The 15,867-nt window shown below is 40.5% G+C and overlaps 1 long non-coding RNA gene across 1 annotated transcript in view; it reads right to left on the bottom strand.

Annotated features, from left to right (window-relative positions):
* Window positions 1–11,722, bottom strand: part of LOC123384719 — a 67,842-nt gene extending 56,120 nt beyond the window's left edge. Inside the window, exon 1 of the long non-coding RNA XR_006596177.1 lies at window positions 11,371–11,722. This is a non-coding gene — a long non-coding RNA (uncharacterized LOC123384719). The remainder of the gene's footprint in view (window positions 1–11,370) is intronic.
* Window positions 11,723–15,867: the final 4,145 nt, after the last annotated feature.

The following is a 15,867-nucleotide window of genomic DNA, read 5'->3' as shown; positions in this document are numbered from 1 at the left end:
AAATACTCTGCTATATTCTACCCTACTCTGCTATACTATATTTGTTTTCATTTAACCAGAAATCATGATTGGAACCCATAAAGTTTATTTCACAACCCAATGACTATCTACCGTTTGGTAAATACTGTACGGTTTGATAAATCCTGCTTTAAAGGATGGCAGAGGTGGGGGTACTTTGCATGATTAATGTCACCAGAGAGTTCCAGAAATGTTGTGCTACAGGTACCATGATCATCGCTGTATGTCAGACAAGGAAATGGGACTGTGGACAGGTTAAGTAACACATTCAAGGTCGCTTAGCTCTTAAGTAGTGCAGCAGGGATTCGAACATAGCACAACAGACTATGTAAAGGTCCAAGACCATGAGAAGGCACAGAGGGAAGAAACCGTATTTGCGGAAATGTGCAGTTTGGCGACTGTGTAGGGTAAAAGTAGGAGAATGGGGAGAGATGGTTATAAAAGGAACCACATCATTATTATTTTCAAATAATTTAAGTAAAGTTCTTCTTTGCCTTTGTTTCATTCTCAACCTTCTCCTGGAAAATGCACCTGCACCTAATTAGGTGCCTAATTCTTAGCCTAATTCTCTCACACTTGATTTTTTAGTTAGAGCCCTTAAGAAATGCAATTCTTACCATATTTCACACAGGAAAGAGTTGAAAACATATTGTGTTTCAATGCTAATGAAAACAGAAGAAAAAAGTGACAAGAAGGCTCTTTCGAGCACTCTGACTGGCAGGCAGAACTTACATAGGTGATTACATAGGTATATTAAATAAACATGCACATAAAGGGAAATGTTACTTTTGAAAATATAGGATGAATTACAGATACAAGTTAGAAGTCAAGAAAGGGAGAAAACATTTTCAATTGGTTCTTGGGATGTTCTAGGAAATAAATGGGATTTAGAAGGAAGATGTTCCAGATAAGATAAGGACAAGGGGAACCCAGAGAGTCCTTGGGAATTGGGTGATAGGAGGCAAACAGAGTAGGGGGGTGGGAGGTGAAAGCAACTGGAAGAGTTGATAGGGTGGTAAGGGGATTCAGGGCTGGGCCTGGATCCTGGAGGATCATCAACATAGTCTTAATTAAATTCTTGTCTTCTGTTATTCATAGTCAGCGCACGCTGTATGTCTGATGTATCTAAATGAGAATCTGATTCTTATAACAGCAGAGAGGAAAAGTCTAAACATAAAAACAAACCCAAAACCTAGCCTGTGTTTATGTTTGAAAAGCTATCCACAGAATCTTTTAAGTCACTATTAGTATAATTTAGATGAGAGCACCCGCATTTTGAACTGACTGGCGGTGAGAGCACGGGGATGCTTCTCAGCTCATACACAGTGACAGCTGTATTTATATTTTGAAGAAATAATGAAATGCTCTTATTTTTTCCTGTGTCCCATTAAATGCTGCCTTACCTAATAAAAACATGCATTCAAAAGAAAGCACAGGACTTCGGGGCCAGATTCTTAATAATGACTATTACTCCAATGTTCATGACACCACGGATAAGTATCCTCTCCCTACTCCAAAAGTGATCATTTTAGGTCTTTGTTGACTTGCTGGATTATTGCATATATATGTATGTATAGCCTGTTCAAGAGATCTCAAAATATCCTTTCTGATTATTTGTGCTTTAATTTTAGCATCAATAAAATGGAAAGAATAATTCATTAAATAGATCCACCTTGGATGACTATTTGCAGAAAAAAAAGACATCTAAAAAGATATCTTGAACAATTTACAGAGTCTAAGAAAACTGCCCTCACAGCTTCAACTGGAAATATGCCTCTGGTAGCCCAGACCTCTCCTTCTAGCATGGGTCCAATAGGACAGAAACAATGTTGGTTCTTAGCTAATATTAAAACACCAATTTGGTTAGCAGTTGGAGTGTGTGTGTGTGTGTGTGTGTGTGTGTGTGTGTGTGTGTGTGAGAGAGAGAGAGAGAGAGAGAGAGATTTTGAATAAAGTAACTAGCCAGACCTTATTTTATCTGTTTTGTGTGTTAAAAGGGTTTGACTGCCAAGCATTTGTTCTCAAAATCTGCACTTGTCTGAAACACAGTGGGTCTTTGTTTTCATGGGAGTTACGTTTTATAAACTCACTGTGAACACTAATCATTGCTCCTAGGAGAAATAGAAGGTTAGGTTCCTGTGAGCCTCTGGTCACATTTTTGTCAACGGATTAATACATACCCATATTTTATGTGTGTTTCTGTTTAAAGACACCTTATTTAATGTATAGTATTGATTCACTGACATTGAACTTGGCCAATAGCACTATACCTCAAGCCCAAACAAAGCTTATTAATGTGAAAGGGTGTTCAATATACCTAAATATTGAAAACTGAAAGTCAAAGAGTGATATGTGTAGTGTATCCCCTTCTTGTAAAAACAAAAAACAAAAAACAAAACCCTCCTATGTATATGTGTGTTTGTGCTTACACAAGCATGCAGAAAAGAGTTGAAATATAATGCCAGGCTGTTAGCATTATCTCAGGGCAGTAAAGGGCAGAATGGAAAGAAGAGTATTAACTTTTTCTCTATGCATCTTGTATTTTTTAAATGAAACATAAAGATATATTACTAATAAAATGTGTTTTATAAAATTTAATTTTAGCGTAGGCTGTAGCAACTTCTTTCTCGATATGTCTCCTGAGGCAAGGGAAACAAAAGCAAAAACAAACTATTGGGACTGCACTAAAAACCTTCTGCACAGCAAAGGAAACAAGCAACAAAACTAAAAGGCAGCCTATAGAATGGGAGAAGATATTTGCCAATGACATATCCGATAAAGGGTTTATATCCAAAATATCCAAATATATATCCAAAATATATAAAGAACTTGCACATCTGTCAGAATAGCTAAGGTCAACAACACAAGAAACAACACATGTTGGCAAGGATTCAGAGAAAGGGGAACCCTCCTACACTGTTGGAAATGCAAACTAGTGCAGCCGCTCTGGAAAACACAATGGGGGTTCCACAAAAAGTTAAAAATAAACTACTCTATGATCCAGCAATTGCACTACTTGGTATTTGCCCGAAGAATACAAAAATACTAATCCAAAGGAATGCATGCACCCTGATGTTTATAGCAGCATTATCTACAATAGCCAAATTATGGAAACAGCCCAAGTGTCCATCAACTGATGGAAGGATAAGGAAGATGTGGCGCGCGCGCGCGCACACACACACACACACACACACACACACACACGAAACGGAATATTCTCAGCCATAAAAGAGAATGAAATCTTGCCATTTGCAATGACATGGATGGAGCTAGAGAGTAAAATGCTAAGTGAAAGAAGTCAGAGAAAGACAAATACCGTATGATTTCACTCATATGTGGACTTGAAGAAACAAAATAAATGAGCAAAGGTGAAAAAAGAGAGAGAGGCAAAACAAGACACAGACTCTTCACTGTAGAGAACAAACTGATGGTCACCAAAGGGGAGGTGGGTGGAGAAATGGGTTAAACAGGTGATGGGGATTAAGGAGTGCTCTTGTTGCGCAGAGCACAGGTGTTATACAGAATTGTCAAATCCCTATATTGTATGCCTGAAATTAATATTATACTGTATGTTAACTAACGGGAATTTAAATAAAAAAGTTTTTAAAAAGCGGAAACTATCTATTTATTTATTTATAAGAGAATAAAGGCGCCAATCAAAGTAATAAACCATTGGCTCTCTTTAGCTAGGCAAAAAACAAACAAACAAATGCAAAAAAAAAAAAAAAAAAACCCAAAAACAAAGCAAACAAAAAAACCCAAAGAAATTAAACTAAGGAGAAGTTTTAAAGTGTTTAAATTAGAATTGAAATAAAATAATGCTGGTAGAGTTGAAAATCTTGATAGTAGCTCACTTTTATAGAAAATATAAATTATTACAATAATGACAAAAAATAGAAAACCTGGGAAAATAATAACTATTAAAAATTAAAGTTATCAAAGAGTTACTTTTCCAAAGAGACTAAGCCATGATGATTCTAGCAGCCATTGCTTTTAAACAGACGATTTCAATACCATAAAAACAGTCGAGAGAAGGAAAAACCTATAAAGCCACCTTACTCATTCCATCGAAATGGAAATATATATATGTGTCTCTCTCTTTCACACACACACACACACACACACACACACACACACACTGAAAAAGAATACATCTATCACGTTGCTGGGGAAGAAGTGTGAAACTAGAGAACCAGAAACTTTGAACAATGTTTGGAAGAAAAAGAAGACTGGAACAAAAGGGCACAGAAACCAGAGAAAGAAAAATATTACACGCAGAAAAGAAATGTGCAGACTAAAACCACACTTTCCCCCACCAAAGCCCTCTGGGCACTTCAACTTGGAAGGGCTCATGTAATTCATAAAGTGAAAGAATTCCAACTTGAAATATGTAACAATTTTAATCTTGTATGCACTGAAAATAATGCATATTAATAAAATCTGCAGAATGAATAACAATGATTATAACAATAATGATACAACTACAAGGAGAAATGGACACACCTGCAGTACAATGAAAAACGTTTTAATTCTTGAGTAATTGGTAGACCAGGCAAACCAAAGAACTATCAGAAAAGGTATACGGGATTTAAATAACACAAATAAAAAGTGCAGTCTGACGGATATTACTAAAGTATTCACCCATGGATCTATCCGTCAGGAGTGAACCAAGGAGACAGAAACTGCTTTAAGTCTTTGCAACAGGGGTGAGGGGATTTAGCGCAAGAAATTGGTTACACATGTGATGGGAGAGTTGCAATGACAGATGGGTGTTGTTGAGCTAAGAGATTAGCAGCAGCAGGAAGTCACCACCACTCCAAAGCTGGGATCAGTAGTAACAGACAGCTTTTTCAAGCAGTTTTACCATAATTAGTTAGAAAGGGATTTGGGGTCAGGGTTGGCTTTGTTTTGCTCTTTTAAGGGATCTCCCCCCCTCACTCCTGGAGGAAGAGGTTCTGGGCCTCCTTCAGTGCTGCTGCTGGAGGCTTGAGGTCCAAGGGGAGAGCAACTTTAATAAAGAGCAGATGGAGGTCCAGGTCTGCCTCTTTACTTTCTTTAAAAAAAAAAAAAATCTAAACACGTTATATAAGGATCATTCTCTGAAACAAATCTGCAGATTGAAGCAGGAGCATACTGTGTTCCAAAAAACTGTAATGTAGAAAGCTTAACACGGAGGCATATCCTGGTGAAGTGGTTGAATTTCAAAGATGAAGGATTTCTTCAGGCATTCAGGCAGCGATATCATATGCCCTAAGCAGCGAAAGCCGTCAGGCTGGCCTCCAACTCTCTCCAGTGGTGGTGAATGCCAGAAGACACTGATGCTGTGTTCTGAAGGAAAGAGTGACTCAGGACTAGTGTCCACAAATGTCTTGTCTTGCAAGCGCTATAGAATTTGGGGGGGTCTCAGAGCAAAATGAAAATGCAGAACCCCTTACTTAAAAGAATATTAAAACTTTCAAGACTGTGACAACAATATTAAACCAAGCACGGGGTCCTTCCAAGTGCCAGCCCCCGTGCAGTAGCGTGTGTTGCGCACTGACAAAGCCAGTCCTGCTTTCTAGTATAAAGGAAATGCTCAGGCATACATACGAAATACCACGCGAACCCTCTTCAGCAGATTATTTGATGAAAAAATCCAGAGATAATATAAAGCAAAGAACTAATAAATGAAGAGACTGTTCTGGCCGTGAGGATTGAATTTATCTTACATATGAAACAAATACTAAACAACTTTGAGAATTATGGTTACGGAAAATAAATATTTGGCAATAAGAGAAAGGATGAAATTGCTAATGCCCTTATCTAGCCCTGCAGGTAATCAGCCGACACTGTCTAAAATTATATTATGTATTTAATGAGACATAATGACTCTACATTCTCAAGGTTTTATTTAGTCTCTTTCCTTAATTTTAGAGGGCTTTTTTTTTTAATTGAGAAATATCTCATGGAATGAAGAAATATTTATGTGAAGGTTAAGGGATCTCTCTGGTTTTGCTTCAGCTTATCTTTCTTCTATTAAATTCAGATAAATTACATTTAATACTTTTTACTGAGAAAAATAGAGGACTCTGTTTTTATGAAAGTCCAAATGGTAATGATTATTCATAGATGATGGGATCTGAGTCCTTTACCTTCATCTCTGCCTTTTCTGCAGGAACTGGATTCTTTGTAAGTGCAGGCGTAAACAAAAGCTAAATTTATTTTTATTTTATTGCAAAATTTTAGTGAAATATTCTCTCACCAAAAGGCTCCAAGCCAGAAAGGATTTTATTGGTGAGGGGAGGGCTAAAACTTCAGGAAGTGGAGTTTCTATAAGCTGGGCTGTTGTTTTATAGTGCAGAGAGTTACAGAAGTTCCAGCCCATTCCATGACATACCACTGATATCAAAGCAAGGCAATTTATTACCAAAAAAACCCCACAATATGCCAATCACTTTGAATATAAACATGAACACAAATCACTTTGAATATAAATGAACATAACGATGCTATATAAAATATTTCCACCAGGCTAGACCCCCTCCCCCCCCCCCCCCCCCCCATCCAGCCGCACACGCTCCTGCGGGTGTGTGTGAAGTGAGAGCTTTGTCACTAAGAAGTTGGTATACTGAGAGTCCAGCCTACGTTTGCGTGCGAGTGAAGGTGATATTCTCTGCCCCCCCACCCCGCCCTTGGCACCTGAACAAAGTCTGCTGGACTGAGGGCAATGCAGAGCCGTGGGCCACAAAGAAGGCTCAGAGATGGGCAGGGCCTACAGTGGACTGCTTAGGTTCAAACTGTCATGATCACAGAGAGGGGGCGCTGCCCTGGGTTGAAGAGGAAGGCATATCAAGGCGGGTGGTGGGAGGGGTCCACCCAGAGTACAGGCACGTAAGGGAGTGAAGTGCCTGCAGGCAGTTTGTTTTTTGTTCTGTAGTCAGTTTTAAAAACAGGAATAAAAACAGCTATGGGGCACCTGGGTGGCTCAGTTGGTTAAGTGCAGGGCTCTTGATCTGAGCTCAGGTCATGATCTCACGGTCCTGAGTTCGAGCCCCGCATCGGGCTCTGTGCTGGGTGTGGAGCCTGCTTAAGATTCTCTCTGCCCCTCTTCCTCTGCCCCTCTCGCCCACTCGATGTTCGTGCTCTCTCTCTCTCTCTCTCTCAAAAAAAATAGCTACTAGTTAGTCTGCTTATTATTACCAAGTATTTGCAATTCTAATGTCAGTGATAAAACACTCCCTTGTGAAAAAAAATACTCCCCCTTGGAATTAATAATATATATAATTTATATATATTATATAACATGTATAATGTATTATACATATTACATATTGTTAATTATGTATTAAACATATACACACATTATATACATTTAATAACATATTGTTAAATATATTATATATAATATATAATACTAAATAAATATATATATAATATTACCTATACTTTAATAAATATTGCATTTTATAGGAAATTCAACTCAGAGATCTTTGAGTTACGCACTCAGCCATCAACATGCAGAATTAGCTCTACAGGAGTTTTTCAAGGCCAAGTTTGTAATGGTTTGGCTATTTTTAGCTGGCTTCAAAGGCAGTTTGTGTCACTAACCTCCGTGAAATGACCCATTCCTGTGTTTAAACGGTAAATTATATATAAACAATGATAGTGCAATGATTATAAAGTCAAAGAGACAAAACTCAGATTGTTTCAATTCTCTAAATTGTGGGATTTCTTGGACCTGTTACTTGGAACTTGAAACCGTGTGAAACAGAGAGCTCGCTGAAAGGTGTAATATTTTTGTTTGGTAAGTGAACATTTTAATTCGCACATGAAACATACTCATTTTCTTTCATGACTATCACTAAGGATATTCTGTAGTAGAGAGATATGGGCGACACAAGAGGATCTACCTCAGGCAAGGCATGGAAGCATGTTGCTGACGCTGATGCCCCCATCACAATGGCCACACGAGGGAGTAGTTGCAGTGACAGCAGCCGAAAGAGAAGGGAGAGGGAGTCTCTTCAAGACACTGAGCACATTTCCTGCTCTGTTCTCAGGTAATCAGACAGAAATCGGCCCTGAATCCTCTGGACTGAGTAAGAGCCCTAAACTATTGCAAAGCAAGGGATTCAAGGGAGGAAAGAATGGATTTCTCTTGACTATTTGGATAAAGACTAGTATTCTTATGAATTTGGGTTTTGTGTGGACACCTCCACCTCAGCCATAGTAGAGTAACTGGAAACGAACTTACCTTCCCACCATAAACAGACAGAAAGCCAAACAAAATAAACATGGCAACTATGTTCGGATATTGGACAACAAGCAGTGCGGGACTGCGATCCCTGAAATTAGGGGAACAAATAAGGTGAGCCTCAGCTTTCTTCCTAGAGACACTTTCTGCATCACAGTGCAGACAGGGAGACCCAAGCGAGGTCACAGGGGTCTCCCAGAGGCAAGGTAGCAGAGATTAGTGCCGGGGGAAGGTGAAGCATCTGGAATCCGTGGGACAGAGTAAAGGAGCAAAAAGTGCTTCATGGAGTAAGAGCTCCAGAACGTACAGAGGTTTCCCCTGGAGACCGAGGCTGAATATTAACTTCTGCATGTGTATGAAACGCTGGCCGAAGAACTTCCGGCTGAACAAGTCTTAGAGCTCACAGGGGATGAGAGAACATCCAGTTCCAAGCAGCCCTATGGAAAGCATTCCACAAGGACATGAGAGTCCAGCTTTAGTAGTGGGATTAAGCTAGATTTAGAGAAAGACTGCTGTAAACCCACTGACAAACCACAAAAGTAAACCTCAAAATCATCAGCTGGTCCACAAGTAACTCAAGCGTCTTCTTAAAGTCCATCATTGTTTGCAGGAAGATAACAAAACCCAGAACTCAACAATATAAAATCCACTATGCCCAGCTTCCAATACAAAAGGACTTTGTCATTAAATTCTTGCCATGGAAAAATATCAGGTCCAGATGGCTTCACTGTTGAATTCTGTCAATCACTTAAGGAAGAAATGATACCAAACCTCCACAGACTCTTGAGAAAAAACAGCCACTTTGTGTCGCTGGCACATTGGCACAAACCCAAAGAGCTTCTAAGAAATGGAAGCTGCAGACTGATACTGCTCATGAAAACAGTCACAAAAGCCTTAAGAAAATATTAGAAAATCAAATCCAGCAATATATTGTATTAGCAGACTATATATGCATATATAGTATATACACATACACATAGACATATACATGTACATGTACATTCATATACATTCACATATATATATAACACACACCAGTTTTTATATATTAAATTTGTATATATTAGTTGATCTGTACTGATGTATATTATACCTCATTTACAATTATAAAAATGTAAATAGAACCAATTACTTGGAAAAATTTTCAAAGCCTGTATCTGATAAGGGATTTGTCTTTAGATTCTATAAAGAACTCACATGACTCAAAAATAAAAAGGTAAATAACCCAATTAAAGAACAGGTAAAGGATATGAACAGCCATTTCTGTAGAGAAGATATACAAACGGTCAATAAACACATCAACAGATGCTCCGCATTATTAGTCATTAGGAAAAAGCAAATCAAAACTACACCGAGGGGTGCCTGGGTGGCTCAGTGGGTTAAGCATCTGATTTTGGCTCAGGCATGATTTCACGGTTCGTGGGTTAGAGCCCCGCGTCGGGCTCTGTGCTGACAGCTCAGAGCCCGGAGCCTGTTTCATATTCTGTGTCTCCCTCTCTCTCTGCCCCTCCCCTGCTAGTGCTCTGTCTCTCAAAAATGAATATAACCGTTTAAAAAAATTAAAAATTAAAAAATACTGAAAGACTACTTTACACACTCTAGGATGGATATAAAAGAAGGTTAATAGCAAGTGTTGCTGAGGGTGTGGAGAAATCAGAACAAAAGTTACACACTTCCACCTTTTACACTACTTGTGGTAACGTAAATGGCGTATACACTTTGGAAAGCAGTCTGGCAGTTCCCCAGAACGTTAAATATAGCCTTATCATGTAACCCAGCAATTCCGTCCTTTCCCCGATATCTAACCAAGAGAAGTGAAAACATATGTTCACACAAAATCTTGCACACAAATGCTCATAGCAGCATCACTCATAATAGCAAGAAAGTGGAAACAACCCAATTATCCACCAACTAATGAATAAACAAAATGGGGCATTTCATTGTACGCCAATGTTTACAGCAGCATTTTTGTCACAGTCAAAAGATGGAAACAACCCAAATGTCCATCAATGGACGAAAGAATAAACAAAATGTGGTATATTCATGCAATGGAGTTAGCCATAACGAAGAATGAAGTAGGGGCACCTGGGTGGTTCAATCAGTTGAGTCTTGACTTGGGCTCAGGTCAGCATCTGACTTTGGCTCAGGCATGATCTCACAGTCGGTGAGTTCGAGCCCCGCGTCGGGCTCCCTGCTGTCACCACTTCAGATCCTCTGTCCCCCTCTCTCTCGGCCCCTCCCCCACTCCTGCACTATCTTTCACGAATAAAAATAAACATTAAAAAAAAAAAGGAATGAAGTAGTTATATGCTACAACTTGGATGAACCCTGAAAATATTGCGTCAAGTGAAAACAGCCAGTCACGGAAGACCACATATTGTATGCGCCTGTTCCTCTGAAAGTCCGGAATAGGAAATCTAAAGAGACAGAAAGAAGACTAGTAGCTGCTAAGGTCTGGGGCAGCAGATGCAGGGTGCGGTGCGTGAGAGCTACAGGGTATATGGGTTTTCTTTTCGAGATGATGAAAATGTTCTAAAATTGTGGTATGTCTGCATATCTGTGAATATACTAAGAGCCACCAATTCTACACTTTAAATAGGTGAACTGTGTGGTGTATGAAATTATATCGCAATAAAGCTTTTTGTTGTTGTTGTTTTCTAAGTCTGTTATTGGAACTAGGGCCTATGTTGTCAGAGAAACCACACGGCAGGGGCGGGACACTGGCCCAGACACAGCCACACTCCCCAGGAGTGCAAAGAGCCGCCCCGAAACACAGCCTACACCCTGCTTTCGTGGGAGAACATGGGGAATCAGAAATCAAGAAACTGGGGACTCCCTGACCCAGCCCCGACCCCAGGAAGACAGGTGCCAGCGTAGACAGGCCTGCGGAGGCTCGAAGGTTCCACAGGTGCCGACCACCCACAGGCAGTCTGGGTGGGACCCCCGGGTCTGCAGTGACCCCGTCCCCCCTCCCGCACTGCGCAGCCTCTGGCCTGTGGCTTTGCCTCAAGGGCACCGCCCACGCTGCGTCCAGGGCCCCAGCTGACCTTGAGAGCACACTGAGCATGTCTGGGTGGGCGCCGGCCATAGGAAGGGCGAGGCGACTGCCGTGTGCCACTCACCTCTGTCACCCAGGCTCCTGCTCCCTGGCCCTTGAACCTGAAGCTTCTCTGACCGCGCTGCCAGGTCACGTGCACAGAGTCGGTCCAGAGCAGGCTCTCGCGCGGCGTGCATGCGCGCTCCACGCGCTCGGGCACATCGTGGACACAAAGGGCGCCCAGCTGGTGAAGTCGCAGGTCATCTGGCCTGCTGCAGTTGAGTAGTTCCAGAGTGCCAGGCGGCCTCTGTGTGGTCCCGATATTGGAGCACCAGCTTCTCCCAGGGCTGACCTGACTTCCCTGAACAGGAGGAAACCTCTCTCGGAGTCCAGGTTCCTCTGGGGTCCGCCCCCCGGGTCCTCCAGTTCAGTGTCGCCGGCAGCTGGTCAGGTGCTGTGCGCCCCTAGGCGCAGGCGCAGGAGAAAGTGGGGGAAGGGGGCGGTGTGCTGTACTTTAGCACTGCGTGGAGGTGGGGGAAGGGGGGGATGGTCTACACCAGCTGGACTCCAGCCCTGGCATGCCCCTCTTCCTGCACCCCCAGTGGAAATACTGTTTGACCATAAAAAGGAGTGAAGTAACGATGCATACTGGGACATGGATGAATCTTGAAAATACGCTAGTGAAAGGAGTCTAGGAAAATCTGTACAGATTGGTGGTTGCCTAGGGGTGAGGGGATGGGAAGGTTGGGGGGCTGGTAGTGATAGCGAAAGAGTACTGGGGGTTTGGAAAGTGGTGACGAAAATGTTCTAAAATTGACTGTGATGGGAGGTGCACGGCTCTGTGAACGTACTAAAAACCTTTGACTTGTATCATTTAAATGGGTGGATGGCATGGTTTGTGAATTATAGCTCAGTGAAACTGTAATAAACGTATTTAAATAAAGAGTGGGTAAGAATGGAAAGGGTGGGGAAAAATGAGACTTTTCCGATACTATGGATAAGTAAGTTGGGACAAGCCCTCTGGAAAGGAGTTTAATAGTACCTAGTAAAATGGAAAAGCTACATACTCTACGACCCAGAAATTTCACTTTTCTATGTGTCATCTGGAGCAGTTCCCCCCCAGTATGATCATGGGGTTAGGTCAAGAGCTTGCACCAGAATGTACATCAGAGGATCGCTGCCTCCCTCAGAAAAGTCTTGCTCTGTACTGTCCATGTGAACTGAAAAGTGTGCTTGTGACATAGTTAACCAGTTCTGTCATAGACTCCTTACCTTACCATGGACCACGGCCAGTTTGTGGACCACAAACCACATTAAGCACTGCCAGTCTAGAGAAACTTGCCTATGTGCAAAAAGAAATAAACAAATACAGAACGTTGTGATGGTGAAAAATTAGAAACCGAACCAACTAATAGTCCATCAATAGTTAATGAATTAATAAATTGTGGAATATTGATTGAATAGAATACCATTTATTGCATTAAAAGGAATGCAATACATATTTATATATAAATAGGTCTCAAAGTGTGTAATTTGGTATAAAAATACATAATAATATGATGTCATTCGTGTTAGTTAAAAACATATAAATCAATGCTCGTTTATGCTCCTGGAAGTAAGTGTGTGTGTGTGTGTGTGTGTGTGTGTGTGTTTGGATAAACTGGAAAATACACACTCAATTCATGACAATGGCTACCTTTGGAGGAAGAGAGAATTCAGACTAAGAATTCAGGGCAAAGTGACTTCAGTTTTACTCATCATGTTTTATTAAATTACTTTTTTAAAAAAAGATTTGAGTCTAATATGTCAAAAATGTTAACAACTTTTGTTTTTAATGTTTATTTGTTTTTGAGAGAGAGAGACAGAGACAGAGCATGAGTCAGGGAGGGGCAGAGAGAGAGGGAGACACAGAATCTGAAGCAGGCTCCAGGATCCAAGCTGTCAGCGCAGAGCCTGACGCAGCGCTCGAACTCGTGAACCGTGAGATCATGACCTGAGCTGAGGTCAGACGCTTAACCCAGTAAGCCACCCAGGTGCCCCGAAAATGTTAACAACTTTTAATACTGGGTGGTAGTTCATGGATAATTGATACATATTACTGGTACATTTATGTATTTTCAAATTTCTCAAGAAAAACAGCACAATAAGGTAGCTGTACTTTTAGTAAATTATGGCTGCATGTTACCCAGATATCTGCTCCAGTTATATTGAGAAACTGTTCGTGTGAAACTCCACCATCTGCTAAAGAAATCTTGACATCCATGGATAGCACAGAAACATCAAAGACTGACGTTTAAACCAGATGACAGAGCAGATATAGCTGGGGACATGTGGACAACTGTAGCCATTTGGGCAACAAATCCTGGAAACAAATTTCAGATTCCATCATAGAGTTAGTGAGGAGCATCTAGACCAAGGTGAAATTATCGATGGTACCGATTACGGTTTCATACACGACTTTTCATTAATTTTTCTGCTGGGTGGGAATAAAGAGCTGTTGAGCAGAATAAAACTTGTTAAAAGTGCAAGCTGTTCTGAGGAATCCTTATGTCTATTCCAGTCTGTTATTACAGGATTAAAGTGTTAAATGTGAGCAGGAACCCAGCAACATATGAAGAATCACAGCTTAAGCCCACCCCCCCCACCCCCCACTAGCAGTGAATTGTTTCTCTGACTCATCTTTTGTGCAGACAAATTCATTAAAAGGCACTTGCCTGACTGGGAGGTGACTTCCTTGCTGAACTTCTGTGCTGGAGACCTGCTGAGGGCTGACTACGGTGCAAATTTCTGCAAGGGGGTGCTTGCTGTGGAAGTCCTTCCCTTGGAAAATAATGCCCCATTTCATAAGTAATTGTGCAATCATGCAGTCATTTTTTTCCCCTTTAAAATAAAATCACATATACTTATGTTCCAATTCTGCCCCTTGGCTTAAGGCAGACAAATCTACAAATTATGTGTCACAACGTTGATCCCTAAGAGTGTGTAAGTACTAGAACTTTTAAAGTTTGGGGCTTTATTTATTAATTCAGTTCAACCAACTTTTATTTAGTTTCTACGAAGTCTCAGATACTTTATAAGTTACTGAAGACACAAAAATTAAAATGACATTTTTTGCCTTATAAATGGTTGTCAAATAGAGAAGAAAACAGATATGTAAACATATATGTATAGTTTAATGAGATACTAAAAGAGAACTATGAACAATGGTAAACCCCATGAAAACAGGACCATTGCTTTCCTTTTTCACAGCTCTCCTCCCAGACTTAGCCTAGTGCCTAACGCACTAAATATATTGAGTGAATTTGTTTATTAATGAGCAAAAGTACTATAGATGAGAAAGTGATTGTGATGGAAGATGTCAGATGTTATTAAGGACAGTTGGTTAATTAAAAGCTTGGGTCAGAAGTTGGATCCGGGGCACTTACGTGGCTTAGTCAGTTAAGTGTTCAACCTAGGCTCAGGTCACGATTTTGCCGTCTGTGGGTTCAAGCCTCGCGGGGGCCTCTGTGCTGACAGCTCAGAGCCTGGAGCCTGCTTCAGATTCTGTGTCTCCCTCTCTCTCTGTCCCTCCCCCACTAGTGCTCTGTCTCTCTCTCAAAAATAAGTAAACATTAAAACAATTTTTTTAAAAAGAAGTTGGATCGAAAGTTAGTCGAAGTGGATACTTAACGAAAACCAACAAACCTGAAGCATTTTATTTAAAATAAAACATCATTTTGTTGTTGTTTGTGTTTTTCGTCAATCTTCTGATAAAGGGCCAAACCTTTTTGAGTGTCTAAACCCAGAGATGGGAATCTTTATTGCGCAAACCACATTTATGATGAATCTTCAATAATTTCCAGTTTCAATGGATTAAGAGTAGTAGAACCCAAAAAGATTCTTGTGAGGTATCCTATCCCTCTAGATTTTTCTTTTTTCCCCCCAAATTTCCCCAAATTTCACACTTGTTTTGCCTATTAGTCTTTGCATGTTTTTTTTTGTATTTTTGAAGATTATCTTCATCAAGCCTTTTTAGTTTTCAGAGAAATATATCTATTGCCCATGCACATTTTCTTGATTTGTGTAAGCTCTAATTGAATCACATGGTTACAATAACACACACCACTGGAGCAACTGGTCCAAAGTGACTCCTGGTGAACACATGCTGACATGATGGGAGAAGCCAGCTGGAACGCTGAAGAACACTCCAGAAGAAGGCTGCCCTGAGTCTGCTGTGGGCATTTTGCAGAGCCAGGGACAGGCTGGTTACTATGAAAAGCTAAGAAGTGGAGGTTGTTAAGAGCATTCATCTAATGTCAGATGACCTGATGTCAAAGCCATTTAAAAAAGGATTAAGGTTTTCTCAGTAGACTAGGAAGAAAACTCTTCCAGATGAGAGGTCAAGTCTTGCAAACATATGACTCTCAAATAGGACTATATTTAGGGGGAATCTGAATCATTGGGATGTATCCTAATATGGGTTATTTTGAACAAGAAATTGCCTTTTGGAGGTAGTTTACTAGGATTATCAACCCAGTCTTTATTAAGTTGATTAGCTAAAGTAATTAATACACCTTCTATATGCATGAACCCATTATTGATT

Source organism: Felis catus, chromosome A1, assembly GCF_018350175.1.
Source record: "Felis catus isolate Fca126 chromosome A1, F.catus_Fca126_mat1.0, whole genome shotgun sequence".
Taxonomy (NCBI): Eukaryota; Metazoa; Chordata; class Mammalia; order Carnivora; family Felidae; genus Felis; species Felis catus.
The sequence above is the reverse complement of the archived record's forward strand: the minus strand, read 5'-3'. Positions and strand labels throughout refer to the sequence as shown.